Below are 21,301 nucleotides of genomic sequence, written 5' to 3'. Positions count from 1 at the left end.
TTGTTTTTCTGATCGCTGTATTAGTGACCATGGTGACGCTAGTTAGGGAGGTAAGTATATAGGTTCGCCGTCAGCATTTTATAGCGACAGGGACCCCCATATACTACCTACTAAAGGTTTTAACCCCCTGATTGCCCCCTAGTTAACCCTTTCACCAGTGATCACCGTATAACTGTTACGGGTGACGCTGGTTAGTGTTAGCGGGATCAGCCCAGATACCTGCTAGCACCTGCGTTTTGCCCCTCGGCCCAGCCCTGCCCAGCCCAGCCCACCCAAGTGCAGTATCGATCGATCACTGACACTTACAAAACACTAAGCACACATAACTGCAGCGTTCGCAGAGTCAGGACTGATCCCTGCGATCGTTAACAGTTTTTTGGTAGCGTTTTGAATCAGTCGCTAACAGTCAGGAGCTTTTTTGCCTGCGAGTCTCACTAGTGTACCCCTAAATTTAGAGCCCAAAATGACAAATCGAAGGTACACTAGTGAAGAGGCCTACACGTTTCTGAGCATGACAGATAGTGAAGAGGAAGTCACTCATCTGTCAGATTCAGGCTCAGAATACGATCCTGTAGAGGACAGCGGCTCCATGACAGATAGCTCTGACGACGGAGTTGTGGTCCCTGCTAAGGTCAGGTGTACCAGACCCCAAACTTCTTCTGTCCTTGATGTGCAAGAACCGCAGGTCCCTCGTATGGAGCAGAGCAGTACTGGCGCCGTTAAAAGCAGATCTTCTAATCATGCATGAAAGTGCAAGTGCAGTGAGCATTAAGTTAAAAAAAAGTGACCAAAGTGGATGAGTGCTTCCAAAGAGGGCTCCGGGGTGCGACACCTGTTTCCCCCAGCCTCTCACCTGAAGCAGCGGCCCCGAAGGGCCAAGTCAAGCTTAGGCTGACAAGCGGTGTAGGTCTCCCCAGGCTCAGAAGCTTCCAATGGTAAGCGCAGCTAATATCCAGCCAGCGATCACACTCCCCCGTTTGGTAGGTAGGCAACTCAGCAGTAAGAGAAAGAAGAGGACTCCATAGTGCAGTAGTTTAAAAATGTAATGGATAAAAATAAATAGTAACTTACATAGAGGTTTCAGAAATAACAGCTGGAAATCAAGCGCTGCCGGGTTCGGCCGTACCCGACAGCATCGACACCTGGCTCCTCCCTGACGCGTTGCGTCACAACACACGCGACTTCCTCAAAGGGTCAAGGAGTCAGATGTCGGCCAGTACATTTATACAATCTCAGTCGCTGTCATAACACCGGCGGAAACATAGAAAACTAAAAGCGATCTATATATAGGAACAACCTGGTCCATCTATAGGAGGCATAATTCTGAATAATTACAATAACACACTAACTTTAATAATCAATCATATACGAAAATACTATACTAAAATCAGAAAAAAGGTGAGGGAAATAAGTCTGTCTAAATCTCAAGCGCCATCTAGTGGAGAAAGAATAGACATTATTAAAACATTCTAATACATGGCTGACAATTTGAACACTCAAACCTGTAGGGAAAGGAGAATAAAGAAGCAGCCTAATTAAATCATAAAAGCATACTTCAGGGTGACTAAAAGGTACCAGATATCATGTGATAATCAATTAAAAGATGAATAATTAGCACAAGAGAGTAAATCTGTCTAACAACCCAGCCGCCATCAGATAAAAAAGAAATTATTAAAAAACGCATAAGTCCAATATAGGCAAGTGCAAACGACAAAAGCTGGCCACCTAGCAGATTCTATATTGTAAAGGAGGGACAATACAATACACAATTCCTAAATGGCAAATACTAATCGTATCATACTTAAAACACTATCGAAAACAAGGACATGGCTCAAGACTTAAAACACTCTCAGAAATACCTAATGAACTCAGACAACATTTATATTAAAATTAATGATTCTACAAGAGTAAACCAGACATACAGGAGGGAAGGAAATATAAACCTACCAAGGAATAACAACTAGAGATATTAAAGTGGAGTTCCACCCACTTTTACAACTCTTCAGCATCCCTCACTAAACTGTGCACTGTAAACGAATTGGATATTTTAAAATTTATTTTCTCAGCACTTACTGTATATTTGCTGTATTCATTTTTCACTTCCTCCTCCCTGGCCGCGGCCCATGGCATCATTTCCTGTTTGCAATGCCTTCTGGGAAGGGGCGGCAACTTCCTCTGAAACTGCCATTGCTATGGAAACCTGACCTGAAACCTATTACACTGCTTGTGCTGCACTGAGCATGTGCGAGATCTGCAAGGATGAGATCCAGGAAGAAATGCAGTCTGGCTTCAGATGCCCACACTTAAGATGGCCACGGCCTGCTGTAAGTTTATAAAATAACAAACTACTGCTATAAACTAACAAAACAGACCTTAGTTTACAGACTAACTTTACTAGAATACATTAAGCTTGTGTATTATAGGGGTATTTTTATTTAAAAAGTATAATTTCGGCCGGAACACCACTTTAAGATGGCAGGTAGGGCATCTTTCACTTCCAAGATCCCCTATTAAGCATAAATTAAAACCAAAAAAATAGAATAATAAAATGATAAAATGTTAAGATCGAATTCTACATTGTGCCCTAGTGGCACCAATGTACGTAATTTGTGTATCCATCTAGATTCAGCCTGACTAATCTTGATAATCTTGTTATCCCCCCTCCAGTGAGGTTTGTATTTTTCTATTCCACAAATTAATAGTGATGAGGGATCACTATTATGGTATTTAGCGTAATGTCTTCATAAGCTGTGCTTATCAAAAACCTTTTTGATGTTCTGAACATGTTCCCTCAATCTCTTCCATAGAGCCCTCTTGGTTCTGCCAATATATTGGATTTGGCATGGGCATTCTAATAAATAGATGACCCCTTCGCTACGACATGAAATGAAAGATTTTATTAAACTAGAAAATGCATTTCCTGGGGAAAATTCGTGGGAATGCTGAATTGCTAAAACAGATCCCAGCAAAACTGCCCCCATCATATTGCCATCAAAACTGCCCCATCATATTGCCACCATCAAAAATGCCCCCATCAAAACTGTCCCATCATATTGCCACCTTTAAAACTGCTCCATTAAAATTGTCCCATCATATTGCCACCATCAAAACTGCCCCATCAGAATTGCCCTATCAAAACTGCCCCATCTTATTGCCACCATCAAAACTGCCCCATCATATTGCCACCATCAAAACTGCCCCATCATATTGCCACCATCAAAACTGCCCCATCATAATTGCGCCATCATATTCCTCTATTATAAATCAGTACATGGTGTGTCTGTCCCCTCCCCTGGGCTCTGTAATCAGAGCTGAGATGCTCCAGCCACCTCCCCCCCTGTATAACAGAAGCTTTGGTAACCATGGCAACAAAGCAACACAGTACACTCTGATTAATGGCTAAAATTTCTTGAAATGACCTCTAAACAAAAAGCTTTTTCACAAAAACTGTAAAGATATCAAACTGAAAAGATATAGCCAGATAGCTGAATATTTTGTGAACATTTTAAAGTTTGTTTGGCGTCTGTAGGTGAAAGTATGAAGGAGCTGAAACTTTTGGGAGCAGAAGAAGATTTTAAGGATCTGAAGCATGCTCCCATTGACTTCAATGTTAAAAAAAAAGTGATAAAAAGCTTAATATTTTAAAAAGTATAAATGGTAGAAAAAAAAAATTGAAAAAGTCCCATCATCAGCTGAAAGAGTCGAACATATTAATAGTTGAATGGTTTTAATAGCTGAAAGTATGCAGAAGTTACGCAGAGCCAAAAAACGTAAGGAATAAAAATAAATAGGATCGAATAACAATAGTGGGACTGCTAAAGCATTCCCACTAATAATTCTGTGATGTAACTGTTGAAGTGAAACTCAGTTTCTTTCTCTTACTTTCTTTCGTATGTCGACATGCATAGCAGTTTTTGCATGGGTAGTATCCTTTGCCTTCTAAGAAAGAAAACTTACTCCTACTCGGAGGATCCAAGACGTTTTTTGCCAAGCGATCCCTCAAAGTGGGGGCTCTTCTATACACGAAACTAGGTTTTTCCGGAAGGATAGTGCCTAGATGGCAATCAGCTCTAATAATATTCCAGTATTTTTTAAAAATTCTATTTGTTTTTACTGAATATTAAAATCAAAAATGATCAGTGGGCAATCTTGATTGGTAGAATTTTTGACGTTATCTAGTATCAGTTTATCTCTATCTAATGATGCAACATCTTGAATTTTCTCCTCAATAAACTTATCATAACCTTTTTGAATAAATCTCTCTCCAACCATTTGGACTTGTTCATAGAACTTTTCTTTTGTAGTGCAATTTGCCTCAATCTAATTAGTTGGTCTTTAGGTATATTATTCAACCATAGAGTATGGTGGCAACTATCAAGGGGTAAATAACTGTTCCCATCCACCGCCTTAAAGAAAGTCTGGGTGAATAATTTATCACCTTCGTTCTTTATTACTAAATATAGGAAGTTTATCTTCGTCATTTATTTCCCTATTAAGTTTGATGTTTTTGTTACTGGTGTTGAGATAAAAACAGAAGTCAATGAGGCTCTCTCTGTTCCCGCTCCAAATAATAATAATAATAATATCGTCTATATATCGTTTAAACAAAGTAAGTATCTCTAGTTGTTATTCCTTGGTAGGTTTATATTTCCTTCCCTCCTGTATGTCTGGTTTACTCTTGTAGAATCATTAATTTTAATATAAATGTTGTCTGAGTTCATTAGGTATTTGAGATAATTTTAAGTCTTGAGCCATGTCCTTGTTTTCGATATTGTTTTAAGTATGATACGATTAGTATTCGCCATTTAGGAATTGTGTATTGTATTGTCCCTCCCCTTTACAATATAGAATCTGTTAGGTGGCCAGCTTTTGTCGTTTGCACTTGCCTATATTGGACTTCCGAGTTTTAATAATTTCTTTTTTATTCAATGTCGGCTGGGTTGTTAGATTTACTCTTGTGCTAATTATTCATTTTCTGATTATCACATGATATCTGGTACCTTTAGTCACCCTGAAGTATGCTTTTATGATTTAATTAGGCTGCTCCTTTATTCTCCTTTCCCTACAGGATTGAGTGTTCAAATTGTCAGCCGTGTATTAGAATGTTTTAATAATGTCTATTCTTCCTCCACTAGATGGCGCTTGAGATTTAGACAGACTTATTTCCCTCACCTTTTTTCTGATTTTAGTACAGTATTTTCATATATAATCGATTATTAAAGTTAGTTTGTTATTGTAATTATTCATAATCATGCCTCCTATAGATGGACCAGGTTGTTCCTATATATAGATCGCTTTTAGTTTTCTATGTTTCTGCCGGGTTTTGACAGCGGCTGAGATTGTATAAATGTACTGGCCGACACCTGACTCCTTAACCCTTTGAGAAAGTCACGTGTGTTGTGACGCAACACGTCAGGGAGGAGCCAGGTGTCGATGCGGTCGGGTGCGGCCGAACCCAGCAGCGCTTGATTTCTAGCTGTTATTTCTGAAACCTCTATGTAAGTTACTATTTATTTTTATCCATTAAATTTTTAAACTACTGCACTATGGAGTCCTCTTCTTTCTCTTACTGCTGAGTTGCCTACCTACCAAATGGGGGAGTGTGATCGCTGGCTGGATATTAGCTGCGCTTACCATTGGAAGCTGCTGAGCCTGGGGAGACCTACACAGCTTGTCAGCCTACGCTTGACTTGGCCCTTCGGGGCCGCTGCTTCAGGTGAGAGGCTGGGGGAAACAGGTGTCGCACCCCGGAGCCCTCTTTGGAAGCACTCATCCACTTTGGTCACTTTTTTTTTTACTTAATGCTCACTGCACTTGCACTTTCATGCATGATTAGAAGATCTGCCTTTACGGCCATCAGGAACTTTATTGCATGATTTCTTGGAACACATCCCTCCTTTGTTTCACGTTCTATTGGGATAATTTTCACACTTATTTTTTGGTACACGGATTGTTATGGAATTTTTTTGTACTTTTTTGGACTTTAATGAATTGCACATCACCGTTTAGGAATTGATTCTGATTGTCATGCTTTATATTTGCACATATTTATTGCATTTTATGATTTTATATTTTGATTGGCAGCTTTATGAAGTTTGCACTTATTTATTTATTTCAGTGGATTGCACTATAAGATTCAAGTATTCATCTTCTTTTTTACTATTCACATTGTTTTATTTTAGTGTATGGCACTTCACTATTTTAGAATTTATTTCATTTTTATGTGTGTTATTTATGCAATAATTTATATACATTTCTTCATTCATGAATTCACCTTTATGTTATTCTCACTACCTTTACTTCTATATGTGAACAACGGGTTTGTATGATTAGTCGCATTGTTTATGTGTTCCAGTGGAGTCGCATTGCACTTCCCACTAACTTTGAGTTTTCCGTGACAATTGTATTTTTATATTTATTTGTTGCACATTTCGTTTCAAAGAGTGTGGGCTTATAGAGCGCCGCATAGGTTTTGTTATTTTACTTGTTTGGTTTTGTTTGTGTGAGGACACTGTTTTATGCTGGCAGCTCTTGGTTAGCCTACCCCTTTTTTTAGTTGATTGACTGGTATTGGTTTGCGCATTAGCCAATTTTTTTATTTATCTACTAGCGCCGCTATTCCTTCTGGTGAACTGGCAAGCACCAGCGGCCTAGTACACCCTGGTCGTACATCCAGCACTGCAGTAACACTTGGTGACGTGGCGAGTCCCATAAGTGCAGTTCAAGCTGGCAAGCACTAGTAGTGTCCCGCTGCCACCAAAAAGACGAACACAGGCCCGTCGTGCCCATAGTGCCCTGCCTGCTGCATTCGCCAATCTGAATTGGGAACCCACCACTTCTGCAGCACCCGTACTTCCCCCATTCACTGGCCAACCCGTAATTCAGGTGGAAAGTTAATTTTACGCCACTGGATTTTTATTCGCTGTTTTTCACCGAAGATCTCTATAGATCTATTGTGGACAAAAGCAATTTATACGCTGGTCAACACATTGCCACTATTCCCCAGTCCTCCCTTGCCAGAGATTGGAGACCAATTACAGTCTCCGAATTTAAGATCTTTCTGGGCCTTTCCCTCAACATGGGCATAACTAAAAAGAGTGAGTTGCAGTCATATTGGTCCACTGACCCAATTCACCATATGCCCTTGTTCTCTGCCTCCATGACCAGGGCACGATACGAGCAGATTTTGCGGTTCATGCACTTCAACAACAATGAACTCTGTCGTCCTCGTGGAGACCCTGAATACGATCTGCTCTACAAAATTTGGCCCCTCGTAAACCACTTCAACCAGCGTTTTGCAGACTTGTTTACTCCCCATCAAGTTGTCTGCGTTGAGTCCCTGATTAAATTTTCTGGCCGCTTGTCATTCAAACAGTACCTTCCCAGCAATCGTGCCAGACACGGGGTCAAAATGTATAAGCTCTGCGACAGGGCCACAGGCTATACATGTAGTTTTATGGCTTACAAGAGCAAAGATAGTCGACAAACTGCCCTGACTACATAGGAAGCGCTGGCAAGAGTGTGTGGGACTTGGTGTCACCCTTATTCGGAAAGGGGTACCACTTGTATGTGGACAATTATTACACGAGCGTGCCACTTTTTAGTCACCTTTTTGATCAACAGATTGGAGCATGTGGCACTGTGCGACCTAATCGCCGGGGCTTTCCCCAGCGGCTTGTAGATTCCCGTCTTAGGCTGGGGGAGAGAGCCTGCTTGCAGTGTAATAACTTGCTCGCTATGAAGTGGAGGGATAATAAGAATGTTTTTCGTTCTTACCTCCCTTCATGCAGACACGACGGTCCAAATTACTACGGCGACTGGTGTTGTGGAGAAACCCCTCTGTATCCAGGAATATAACCAAAATATGGGAGGGGTGGACCTCAACGACCAGTTGTTGGCGCCCTACCTAGTTGCCCGTAAGGCCAGACGCTGGTACAAAAAAGTGTTTATTCATTTCAATTGGCTTTGCTGAACGCTCATGTGCTATACAGAGCATCAGGAAGGACTGGATCCTTCCTTAAATTCCAGGAAGAGATAGTCAGAGCCCTTCTGTATCCAGACGGTGCTCCACCTCACCTTCCACAACCAAATGCAGAGCTGCATGAGAGGCATTTTCCTTATGTCCTCCCGAGTACCCCTACCCAACGAGCCCCCCAAAGAAGATGTCGTGTCTGCAGCAAGCGCGGATATAGGCGTGACACCCAGTATTATTGTCCCTTCTGTCCTGACAATCCTGGTCTATGCATTGGTGAATGTTTTGAACGCTACCATACACTAGTTGAGTTTTAGCGTAGGGTACAGCACTTTCACAGGGTCTCCCAAGATGCCATCGCATTTTGAGAGACACAAGCCTGGTACCAGTTACAAAAGTTAAAGTTACAAAAAAAAAAAAAAAAGTGTTAAAAAAAATAAATAAATAAAAAGTTGTCGTTTTACTGTTCTCTCTCTCTCTATTGTTCTGCTCTTTTTTACTGTATTCTATTCTGCAATGTTTTATTATGTTTTACCATGTTTGCTTTTCAGATATGCAATTTTTTTATACTTTACTGTTTACTGTGTTTTGTTGGTAACCATTTTTGTGTTTTCAGGTACGCCATTCAGCTGCAGAGAGGATTTATTTATCTTGACAGCAGCAGCGTCTGCTCCCACGATACATAAAGCCGTGGCTCCAGCGCTGTCGGAGGTGATTTCACCACCACAGTTACATACTTCAGCATATATGCCGAAGCGTAGTGGCAGCAGAGGGCGGAGGAGCGATTGCTCCTAACTTTTGCGGGAGGATGCCCCCATGCTTCGGCATATATATACGGTGCATGTATGCCCATCATTAGAAGTGGGTGGATGAAGGGAGGTATTCTAATGGTGGGCATACCCACCGATCAATCTTTTTTCGTTCAGCCCACAGGCTGCATGAAAAAAAAGTTTACAATATATGCCCAACAAGGACCAGCAACATACTGGTATGTTGCTGGACTTTGAGTGGTTATACCAAAATGATACCTGCAGGTTTAGGTATCATCTTGGTATCATTCTTTTCAGCCAGCGGTCGGCTTTCATGTAAAAGCAATCCTAGCGGCTAGTTAGCCTCTAGACTGCTTTTACAAGCAGTGGGAGGGAATCCCCCCCACCGTCTTCCATGTTTTTCTCTGGCTCTGTCCCAACAGGGAACCTGAGAATGCAGCCGGTGATTCAGCCAGCTGACCATAGAGGTGATCAGAGACCAGAGTGGCTCCAAACATCTCTATGGCCTAAGAAACCGGAAGATACGAGCATTTCATGACTTAGATTTCGCCGGATGTAAACAGCGCCATTGGGAAATTGGGAAAGCAGTTTATCACACCGATCTTTGTGTGGTCAGATGCTTTGAGGGCAGAGGAGAGATCTAGGGTCTAATAGACCCAAGTTTTTTCAAAAAAAAAAAAAAAAAAAAAAAAAAAAAAAAGAGTACCTGTCACTACCTATTGCTATCATAGGGGATATTTACATTCCCTGAGATAAAAATGATTAAAAAAAATAAAAATGAAAGGAACAGTTTAAAAAAAGCACCCCTGTCCCCCCCTGCTCTCGCGCAAAGGCGAACGCAAGCGTCGGTCTGGTGTCAAATGTAAACAGCAATTGCACCAACCATGTGAGGTATCACCGCGAAGGTCAGATCGAGGGCAGTAATTTTAGCAGTAGACCTCCTCTGTAAATCTAAAGTGGTAACCTGTAAAGGCTTTTAAAAATGTATTTAGTTTGTCACCACTGCACGTTTGTGCACAATTTTAAAGCATGTCATGTTTGGTATCCATGTACTCGGCCCAAGATCATCTTTTTTATTTCATCAAACATTTGGGCAATATATTATATATATGCATTAAAATTTTAAAAAGTGTATTTTTTCCCAAAAAAATGCGTTTGAAAAAAAATCGCTGCTTAAATACGGTGTGAAAAAAAAAATGAAACACCCACCATTTTAATCTGTAGGGCATTTGCTTTAAAAAAAATATATAATGTTTGGGGGGTTCAAAGTAATTTTCTTGCAAAAAATAATTATTTTTTCATGTAAACAAAAAGTGTCAGAAAGGGCTTTGTCTTCAAGTGGTTAGAAGAGTGGGTGATGTGTGACATAAGCTTCTAAATGTTGTGCATAAAAATGCCAGGACAGTTCAAAACCCCCACAAATGACCCCATTTTGGAAAGTAGACACCCCAAGCTATTTGCTGAGAGGCATGTAGAGTCCATGGAATATTTTATATTGTGACACAAGTTGCGGGAAAAAGACAAATTTTTTTTGCACAAAGTTGTCAGTAAATGATATATTGCTCAAACGTGCCATTAGAATATGTGAAATTACACCCCAAAATACATTCTGTTGCTTCTCCTGAGTACGGGGATACCACGTGTGAGACTTTTTGGGAGCCTAGCCGCGTACGGGACCCCGAAAACCAAGCACCGCCTTCAGGCTTTCTAAGGGCGTAAATTTTTGATTTCACTCTTCACTGCCTATCACAGTTTCGGAGGCCATGGAATGCCCAGGTGGCACAAAACCCCCCAAATGACCCTATTTTGGAAAGTAGACACCCCGAGCTATTTGCTGAGAGGTATAGTGAGTATTTTGCAGACCTCGCTTTTTGTCACAAAGTTTTGAAAAAAAAAATTTCTCTCATCTTTCTTCATTTTCAAAAACAAATGAGCTGCAAAATACTCACCATGCCTCTCAGCAAATAGCTTGGGGTGTCTACTTTCCAAAATGGGGTCATTTGGGGGGGGGTTTGTGCTATCTTGGCATTTTATGGCCTTCGAAACTGATAGGTAGTGAGGAGTGAATCAAAAATTTACGCCCTTAGAAATCCTGAAGGCGGTGATTGGTTTTCGGGGCCCCGTATGCAGCTAGGCTTCCAAAAAGTCCGACACATGTGGTATCCCCGTACTCAGGAGAAGCAGCAGAATGTATTTTGGGGTGTAATTCCACATATGCCCACGGCATGTTTGAGCAATATATAATTTAGTGACAACTTTGTGCAAAAAAAAAAAAAAAATTGTCACTTTCCCGCAACTTGTGTCAAAATATAAAATATTCCATGGACTCAACATGCCTCTCAGCAAATAGCTTGGGATGTCTACTTTCCAAAATGGGGTCATTTAGGGGGGGGGGTGCCATCTGGGCATTTTATGGCCATCAAAACTGTGATAGGTAGTGAGGAGTGAAATCAAAAATTTACGCCCTTAGAAATCCTGAAGGAGGTGCTTGGTTTGGTACGCGGCTAGGCTCCCAAAAAGTCCCACACATGTGGTATCCCCATACTCAGGAGAAGCAGCTAAATGTATTTTGGGGTGCAATTCCACATATGCCCATGGCCTGTGTGAGCAATATATCATTTAGTAACAACTTTTTGTAAATTTTTTTTTTTTTTGTCATTATTCAAATCACTTGGGACAAAAAAAATTAATATTCAATGGGCTCGACATGCCTCTCAGCAATTTCCTTGGGGTGTCTACTTTCCAAAATGGGGTCATTTGGGGGGGGGGGGGCTTGTACTGCCCTGCCATTTTAGCACCTCAAGAAATGACATAGGCAGTCAAACTAAAAGCTGTGTAAATTCCAGAAAATGTACCCTAGTTTGTAGACACTATAACTTTTGCGCAAACCAAAAAAATATACGCTTATTGACATTTTTTTTACCAAAGACATGTGGCCGAATACATTTTGGCCTAAATGTATGACTAAAATTGAGTTTATAGGATTTTTTTTTTTTTTTATAACAAAGTAGAAAATATTTTTTTTTTTCCAAAATTTTCGGCCTTTTTCCGTTTATAGCGCAAAAAATAAAAACAGCAGAGGTGATCAAATACCATCAAAAGAAAGCTCTATTTGTGGGAAGAAAAGGACGCAAATTTCGTTTGGGTACAGCATTGCATGACCGTGCAATTAGCAGTTAAAGCGACGCAGTGCCAAATTATAAAAAGTGCTCTGGTCAGGAAGGGGGTAAATCCTTCCGGAGCTGAAGTGGTTAAATTGATCTTTTAGGGATTGACAGACGCTTATTGCAGTGACTGCAGACTGAGTAATGGCACCTGCCATGGAAAAAGTAGATCTTAACAGGGGAACTCCTTATCTGTTGGATCCCTAAAGTGAAGGGACACCCTAAAAAAAAAAAAAAAAAAAAAAAAAAAAAAAAGTATTAACTTACCTAAACCCTTGTTGCTAGGCAGTCTTCCTAATCTGCCTCTTCCTATACCGCGGCGTGTTCTGCTCCTCGGTAAGCGGCCCCGTTGCCTTCTGGGAACTGTGTGTGTTCCCAGAACACCACGGGGCCATTCACAGGGCACTTGTGCAGTAGGAAACTGGCAGTGAAGCTGCAAGGCTCCACTGCCTGTTTTCCTTACTTAGGATGGTGGTGCCAGGACCCGAGAGCCGAGGGACGGATCGGCCTCGGGCGGCCGACATCGCGGGCACCCAGGACAGGTAAGTACTTATTTAAAGTCAGCAGCTACAGTGTATGTAGCTGCTAACTTTTAAAATTTTTTTTTCAGGGACGGAATCCCGCTTTAAGCATTTGTGCATTGTCTACTGGACAAGTTAGGCCTTTATTCACATTGGAAATCACAGCGTCAACTGCTGGTATTTTGCATCTTTTGAAGAATTTCTCTTCCAGGGGATAGAGAATTGCAAATTTCTTAGGAGGGAGAAAAATGCTTATCCAGGTGATCCCATTCAGCAAAAATAAAGCTGTTCTAGTAATGCATGTACAGAAAACACATGCAAAGGTTGAGAGGGTTTTAAGGAACCCAAGGAAGAAACCGAACTTTCAGGAGACTCTGATAGGGGTAGCATGAAAGTAGAATAAACCATCTCCGTAAAAGATTGTATCAGCAATTTCTCAGGATTTGAGAGGCTGAAAAAGGCTCATCTACAATCGTTTCCTCCGCAGAGGAATCATCATCGATTTGTTTTTCCTCCTGGTCGACTGAGGGTAACACCTCATCCTGTGCCCACTGTTCCCCTTAGCAAAGGTTCTGAAGTGGGGGAGGGGGATCTAGAACGCTTCCTATCCATCTGAATGGAGGATGCGATTAAAGCCGCTAATCTGTCATCCAGACCATGCAGGGAGGAGGAAAGGACATCTTCAGTCACGTATACAGGGGCTGAGATGTGAGAAGCAGTTGCACCATCAATTTGTTCCAATGGCTCACCCTGGCTTGCCATAACTGGTAATTCAGGTGAGGATGACAGCATGGAAATGCGACTCGGGATCCTAGCGCCTGGGGGTGAAACCTTTAATATTTTGGTGTCTTTCTTGGTAGGCATAGTCCTAAGTACACAAACAGAGGCACTACACAGATTGCACTTAATTGCTGAAAATAGTCATGACATTTAAAATTTAAAGCCGCTATAAAATTCAGCCTAGTGCTGGGAAAAAGGAGTCGTTCCTGTATCAGGAATGCCAGTTTGCAACCCTCACATGTCCCACAGCTCTTGTGTCCTTGTGCTGCAGGTTGCTTGTTTTCTCCTCGTCAGCCGAGGAGAGACTGTCACAGCTGTGTTGTATTTGTTTTTAGCCTGCAGTGTGTCCTCATGGACGTTCACTGCATCACGTTTAGGCCCCGCCCCCTCCGAGAAAAAATTCTGCCCCTTTTTACTTTTAAAATGTTCCCACGCTTGTGCACTGCGTTTTCGGGTCCACCGACCCAGCACGAGGTGGAGGAGGGGAGCAGGGACCCATCCAACAGCAGGCACAAACAGTGAAATCAGCCACAGTTAAAACAATTAGCGGTATTAGCAGGACCTCCGCTCCCCCCCCCCCCCCCCCCATGGCAAGGGGGGGAGGTATTGTAAGGGGGGGTACAGCGCTGCTGTCCCCCTAACCCTCTGGTCCCATCATGGGGAGAAAAAACATTTTTTTCAGCTTGCCTTTACCTTGAAAGTCTCCCTCCACATGCTGCTGTAACCAGACGCAGTCTGAGCTTTACCGTAAAGACAACAGGAGTAAGGTATGTGCATAGACTCCCTCTAGTGGAGATTTAAGGCAAGACAAAATTTTTTCCCTAATGGAAGAAATACATAGGTGTTTTTAATACCCAAGTTTCTTCCTCTTACCTTATCCCCGCCGCAGGATTTGCTGAATTAACAGACAAACCAGCCTTAACGGCAGGCTGCGTTTAGCAAACCTTCAAGGACCGGGTCCCTAAAATGGGATTCCAACTCCCTTGGACCTGTAAAACACCCCATCAGGAAGCTTTAGGTAATGTAGCAAGACCTAAGCCCTGGGTTCCTGGGGTCCTGGGGTCCAGCCCTACAAAGAGGCGTTACAGGCAAAACGTTGTGCTTTGGATACGAGGCCCCAGGTACCATCCTTGTAGGCCTTAGTGGCACTTTGGATGGATCTGGTCTTTATGGAAGCTATTTAAATCAAGCATGGATCCCTCCAGTAGAGCCCCTCAGAGCACATCTTCACTCGTGACCAACACCTTAGACACTGGCGAAAAAACTGATGTGCTCCTGGAAGGAGGAGGGGTTATATAGGGAGTGAACTTCCTTGATTGGGTATAACCAGTGTCAACACCTGAAGGTGGACTATAACTCATTAATTACTTAAGGCTCGGTGCCCCATGATGTACGATAAAGAAATATCATTAGTACACCCCAAGATAGACTACACAACACAGCACACAAGCCCTAGAGCAGTGGTCTCCAAACTGCGGCCCTTTGCCTGCCCTTTTTCAGCCCTTGGGGAAATTTTCCATTCACTGATACAATACACCATTCTTCCCACCGACACCAACAATGGGGCATTATTCCTCCCAATAACACAAATGAAGGGGCACCATTCCTCATACTGATACCAATAAGGCACTATTCTTCCCCCTAATGCCAAAGATGCATTGTTAAAGTGGGGTTCCACCCAAAAAACAAAAATACCTGGAAAAATTCTTAAAAAAAAAAAAAAAAAACATTTGGATATTTTTTTTTTTTTTTACTTACCTCTAAATGCCTGTTGCTAGGTGGTCCCTCGTAGTCTGCCTGTTCCTCTGCCTGGGCTGGTGACATCACTTCCCCCCAGGCACAGGAAGGGCTCCGCTCTGCTCCCTCCCTCCTGTCAATCATCTGGGACCCATTACAGGTCCCAGGTGATTGAGCGGCCAATCACAGCGCGCGGCGCCGCTCGCGCAGTGGGTGCTAGGCTGTGAAGCCACAGCCTGGCACCCACAGTTGAAATGCCGGCGCCGACGAGCGAAGGGGGGGGACGAGCGGGGCTTCGATCCCCCGCATCGCTGGACCCAGGGACAGGTAAGTGTCCAATTAAAAGTCAGCAGCTGCAGTATTTGTAGCTGCTGACTTTTAATTTTTTTTTTTTTTTTTTTTTTTTTGACGGCCCCCCTGGGTGGAACTCCTCTTTAACTCCCACAGACGCCAGGACAATTTCTACTCCCAATGGCCACAGTCCGGCTCCCCTAAAGTCTGAAGGACAGTAACCTGACCCTTTGGTTAGAAAGTTTGGAGACCCCTGCCCTAGAATAGCCTAAATAAATTTAGGATTACAGGATCTGTGGCTCACAAAAGAGAGTGTAATAGCTTTAGCTGATATTACCGCTTTACTAACTGAAGACTGCAGTACTTCTGTCACAACAGAGCCCCTGCATTGAAGCAAGCACCTAGAGTGAAAACCAGGTTTGGAGATACCACTGTTAAGGGTATGATGCCTTCCCTCAAGGGGCATAAGGTGTTTAACCACTTAAAGTGGTGTTTCGGCCCTAATTATACTTTTTAAATAAAAATACCCCTATAATACACAAGCTTAATGTATTCTATTAAAGTTAGTCTGTAAACTAAGGTCTGTTTTGTTAGTTTATAGCAGTAGTTTGTTATTTTATAAACTTACAGCAGGCCGTGGCCATCTTAAGTGTGGGCATCTGAAGCCAGACTGCATTTCTTCCTGGATCTCATCATTGCAGATCTTGCACATGCTCAGTGCAGCACAAGCAGTGTAATAGGTTTCAGGTCAGGTTTCCATAGCATTGGCAGTTTCAGAGGAAGTTGCCGCCCCACATGCTCAGTGCAGCACAAGCAGTGTAATAGGTTCAGGTCAGGTTTCCATAGCAACGGCAGTTTCAGAGGAAGTTGCCGCTCCTTCCCAGAAGGCATTGCAAACAGGAAATGATGCGATGGGCCGCGGCCAGGGAGGAGGAAGTGAAAAATGAACACAGCAGATATACAGTAGGTGCTGAGAAAAAAAATTTAAAAATATCCAATTTGTTTACAGTGTACAGTTTAGTGAGGGATGCTGAAGAGTTGTAAAAGTGGGTGGAACTCCACTTTAAGGACCGAGCCTCTTTTTGAGATGTGTTTACAAGTTAAAAACAGTTTTTTTGCTAGAAAATAACCAAGAACCCCCAAACATACATTTTTTTTTCTAACACCCTAGAGAATAAAATGGCGGCCATTGCAATACTTTGTCACACCGTATTTGCGCAGCGGTCTTACAAGCGCACTTTTTTGGAAAAAATACACTTTTTTGAATTAAATAATAAAACAGTAAATTTAAGCCAATTTTTTTATATTGTGAAAGATAATGTTACACCAAGTAAATTGATACCAAACATGTCACGCTTCAAAACTGCACCCGCTCGTGAAATGTCGACAAAACTTTTACCCTTAAAAATCTCCATAGGAGACGTTTAAAGAATTCTACAGGTTGCATGTTTTGAGATACAGAGGAGAGGTCTAGGGCTAGAATTATTGCTCTCGCTCTACCAATCGTGGCGATACCTCACATGTGTAGTTTGAACACCGCTTTCATACACGGGCGCTAATCACGTATGCGTTCGCTTCTGCACGCAAGCTTTTTCTTTTATTTATTTTACCTTTTATTTTTACACTTTTAAAATAAAAAAAAAAATAAAAAAAGTAAACATCCTTTTTCAAGAGAAAAAAAAAAAAGCATGACAGGACCTCTTAAATATGAGATCTGGGGTCAAAAAGACCTCAGATCTCATATTTACACTAAAATGCAATAAAAAAAAAAATAAAATAAAAAAAAAAAAAATTTAAAAATTGTCATTTAACCACTTCAGCCCCGGACCATTATGCTGCCTAAGGACCAGAGGACTTTTTCCAATTTGGCACTGCGTCGCTTTAACTGCTAATTGCGCGGTCATGCAATGCTGTACCCCAAACGAAATTTGCGTCCTTTTCTTCCCACAAATGGAGCTTTTTGATCACCTCTGCCGTTTATTTTTTGCGCTATAAACGGAAAAAGACTGAAAATTTTGAAAAAAAATGATATTTTCTACTGTTTGTTATAAAAAAAATCCAATAAACTAAATTTTAGTCATACATTTAGGCCAAAATGTATTCGGCCACATGTCTTTGGTAAAAAAAATGTCAATAAGCGTAATGACCCCATTTTGGAAAGTAGACACCCCAAGGAAATTGCTGAGAGGCATGTTGAGCCCATTGAATATTTATTTTTTTGTCCCAAGTGATTGAATAATGACAAAAAAATAAATAAATAAATAATATTTACAAAAAGTTGACACTAAATGATATATTGCTCACACAGATGGCACCCCCCCCCCCAAATGACCCCATTTTGGAAAGTAGACACCCCAAGCTATTGCTGAGAGGCATGTTGAGTCCATGGAATATTTTATTTTTTGACACAAGTTGCGGGAAAGTGACAAATTTTAAATTTTTTTTTTGCACAAAGTTGTCACTAAATGATATATTGCTCAAACATGCCATGGGCATATGTGGAATTACACCCCAAAATATATTCTGCTGCTTCTCCGGAGTACGGGGATACCACATGTGTGGGACTTTTTGGGAGCCTAGCCGCGTACGGGGCCCCGAAAACCAATCACTGCCTTCAGGATTTCTAAGGGCATAAATTTTTGATTTCACTCCTCACAACCTATCACAGTTTTGAAGGCCATAAAATGCCAAGATATCACAAAACCCCCCAAAATGACCCCATTTTGGAAAATAGACACCCCAAGCTATTTGCTGAGAGGCATGGTGAGTATTTTGCAGCTCTCATTTATTTTTGAAAATGAAGACAGACAAGAAAAATGTATTTTTTTTTTCTTTTTTCAATTTTTAAAAGTTTGTGACAAAAAGTGAGGTATGCAAAATACTCACTATACCACTCAGCAAATAGCTTGGGGTGTCTATTTTCCAAAATGGGGTCATTTGGGGCAGTGAAGAGTGAAATCAAAAATGTACGCCCTTTGAAAGCCTGAAGGCGATGCTTGGTTTTCGGGGTGCGGCTAGGCTCCCAAAAAAAGTCTCACACGTGGTATCCCCGTACTCAGGAGAAGCAACAGAATTTATTTTGGGGTGTAATTTCACATATTCCCATGGCATGTTTGAGCAATATATCATTTAGTGACAACTTTGTGCATAAAAAAAAAAAAAAAAAAAATTGTCTTTTTCCCGCAACTTGTGTCACAATATAAAATATTCCATGGACTCGACATGCCTCTCAGCAAATAGCTTGGGGTGTCTACTTTCCAAAATGGGGTCATTTGGGGGGGTTTTGAACTGTCCTAGCATTTTATGCACAACATTTAGAAGCTTATGTCACACATCACCCACTCTTCTAACCACTTGAAGACAAAGCCCTTTCTGACACTTTGTTTACATGAAAAAATTATTTTTTTTTTGCAAGAAAATTACTTTGAACCCCCAAACATTACATATTTTTTTAAAGCAAATGCCCTACAGATTAAAATGGTGGGGGTTTCATTTTTTTTTTTCCACACAGTAATTACGCAGCGATTTTTCAAACGCATTTTTTGGGGAAAAAACACTTTTTAAAATTTTAATGCACTAAAACACACTATATTGCCCAAATGTTTGATGAAATAAAAAAGATGATCTTAGGCCGAGTACATGGATACCAAACATGACATGCTTTAAAATTGCGCACAAACGTGCAGTGGCGACAAATTAAATACATTTTTAAAAGCCTTTAAAAGCCTTTACAGGTTACCACTTTAGATTTACAGAGGAGGTCTACTGCTAAAATTACTGCCCTCGATCTGATCTTAGTGGTGATACCTCACATGCATGGTGCAATTGCTGTTTACATTTGACGCCAGGCCGACGTTTGCGTTCGCCTTTGCGCGAGAGCAGGGGGGGGGGACAGGGGTGCTTTTTTTTTTTATCTTATTTTTAAACTGTTCCTTTCATATTATGTTTTTTAATCATTTTTATTGTTATCTCAGGGAATATAAATATCCCCTATGATAGCAATAGTAGTTACAGGTACTCTTTTTTGAAAAAATTGGGGTCTATTAGACCCTAGATCTCTCCTCTGCCCTCAAAGCATCTGACCACACCAAGATCGGTGTGATAAAATGCTTTCCCAATTTCCCAATGGCGCTGTTTACATCCGGCGAAATCTAAGTCATGAAATGCTCCTAGCTTCCGGTTTCTTAGGCCATAGAGATGTTTTGAGCCATTCTGGTCTCTGATCAGCTCTATGGTCAGCTGGCTGAATCACCGGCTGCATTTTCAGGTTCTCTGTTGGGACAGGAGAGCCAGAGAAAAAAATGGAAGACGGTGGGGAGGGGCATTCTCTCCCACTGCTTGTAAAAGCAGTCTAGAGGCTAATTAGCCGCTAGGATTGCTTTTACATGAAAGCCGACCGCTGGCTGAAAAGAATGATACCAAGATGATACCTAAACCTGCAGGCATCATTCTGGTATAACCACTCAAAGTCCAGCAACATACCAGTACGTTGCTGGTCCTTGTTGGGCATATATTGTAAACTTTTTTTCATGCAGCCTGTGGGCTGAACGAAAAAAAGATATTGATCGGTGGGTATGCCCACCATTAGAATACCTCCCTTCATCCACCCACTTCTAATGATGGGCATACATGCACCGTTTATATATGCCGAAGCATGGGGGCATCCTCCCACAAAAGGCAGGAGCAAAATTGCTCCTCCACCCACTGCTGCCCCCACGCTTTGGCATATATGCTGAAGTATGTAACTGTGGTGGTTTTTTTTCACTTTTTTTTTTCACATTTTTTTTTTTTTTTATAACTAACTTTTAAAACTAACGGTTCCAGGTTTGGGTCTCTCAAAATGTAATGGCATCTTGGGAGACCCTGTGAAAGTGTGTCCTAGTCTGTGCAATGCTGTACCCTACGCTAAAACTCAACTAGTGTATGGTAGCGCTCAAACCATTCACCAATGCAAAGACCGGGATTGCCAGGACAGGAGGGACAATAATACTGGGTGTCACGCCTAAATCCACGCTTTCTGCAGACACGACATTTTCATTGGGGGGCTCGTTGGGTAGGGGTATTCGGGAGGACATAAGAAAAATGCCTCTCATGCAGCCGGCTTACTACATTTGGCTGGGGATGGTGAGGTGGAGCACCGTCTGGATACAGAAGGGCTCTGACGATCTCTTCCTGGAATGTAAGGAAGGATCCAGTCCGTCCTGAAGCTCTGTATAGCACATGAGCGTTCAGGAAAGCCAATTGAAATAAATAGACACTTTTTGTACCAGCGTCTGGCCTTACGGGCAACTAGGTACGGCGCCAACAACTGGTCATTGAGGTCCACCCCTCCCATATTTTGGTTATATTCGTGGACACAGAGGGGTTTCTCCACAACACCAGTCGCAGTAATTTGGGCCGTTGTGTCTGCATGAAGGGAGGTGAAAACAAACATTCTTCTTATCCCTCCACTTCATAGCGAGCAAATTATTACACTTCAAGCAGGCTCTCTCCCCCAGCCTAAGACGGGACTCTACAAGCCGCTGGGGAAAGCCACGGCGATTAGGTCGCACGGTGCCACATGCTCCAATCTGCTGATCAAACAAGTGACTAAAAAGTGGCACGCGCGTGTAATAATTGTCCACATATAAATGGTACCCCTTTCCGAATAAGGGTGACACCAAGTCCCACACAATCTTGCCAGCACTTACTATGTAGTCAGGGCAGTTTGTCGGCTCTACGTGACTATCTTTGCCCTCGTAAACCATAAATCTACATGTATAGCCTGTGGCCCTGTCACAGAGCTTATACATCTTGACCCCGTATCTGGCACGCTTGCTGGGAAGGTACTGTTTGAATGACAAGCGGCCAGAAAATTTAATCAGGGACTCAATGCAGACAACTTGATGGGGAGTAAACAAGTCTGCAAAACGTTGAAGTGGTTTACAAGGGGCCGAATTTTGTAGAGCCGATCGTATTCAGGGTCTCCACGATGACGACAGAGTTCATTGTCGTTGAAGTGCATGAACCGCAAAATCTGCTCGTATCGTGCCCTGGCCATGGAGGCAGAGAACACGGGCGCATGGT

The 21,301-nt window shown here is 42.0% G+C and overlaps 1 protein-coding gene and 1 long non-coding RNA gene across 3 annotated transcripts in view; one reads left to right on the top strand and one right to left on the bottom strand.

The window, feature by feature from the left end:
• SORT1 (sortilin 1) overlaps nt 1-21,301 on the bottom strand; it is a 243,094-nt gene that overhangs the window by 106,090 nt on the left and 115,703 nt on the right. The window lies entirely within an intron of this gene.
• LOC141128553 (uncharacterized) overlaps nt 5,395-21,301 on the top strand; it is a 156,952-nt gene continuing 141,045 nt past the window's right edge. For both annotated transcript variants that reach the window (XR_012241712.1, XR_012241711.1), the window contains exon 1: nt 5,395-5,498. This is a non-coding gene — a long non-coding RNA (uncharacterized lncRNA). The remainder of the gene's footprint in view (nt 5,499-21,301) is intronic.

Source organism: Aquarana catesbeiana, linkage group LG02 (assembly GCF_042186555.1).
Source record: "Aquarana catesbeiana isolate 2022-GZ linkage group LG02, ASM4218655v1, whole genome shotgun sequence".
Lineage (NCBI taxonomy): Eukaryota > Metazoa > Chordata > Amphibia > Anura > Ranidae > Aquarana > Aquarana catesbeiana.
Note: the sequence above shows the minus strand (reverse complement) of the source record. Positions and strands in the feature narration are given on the sequence as shown.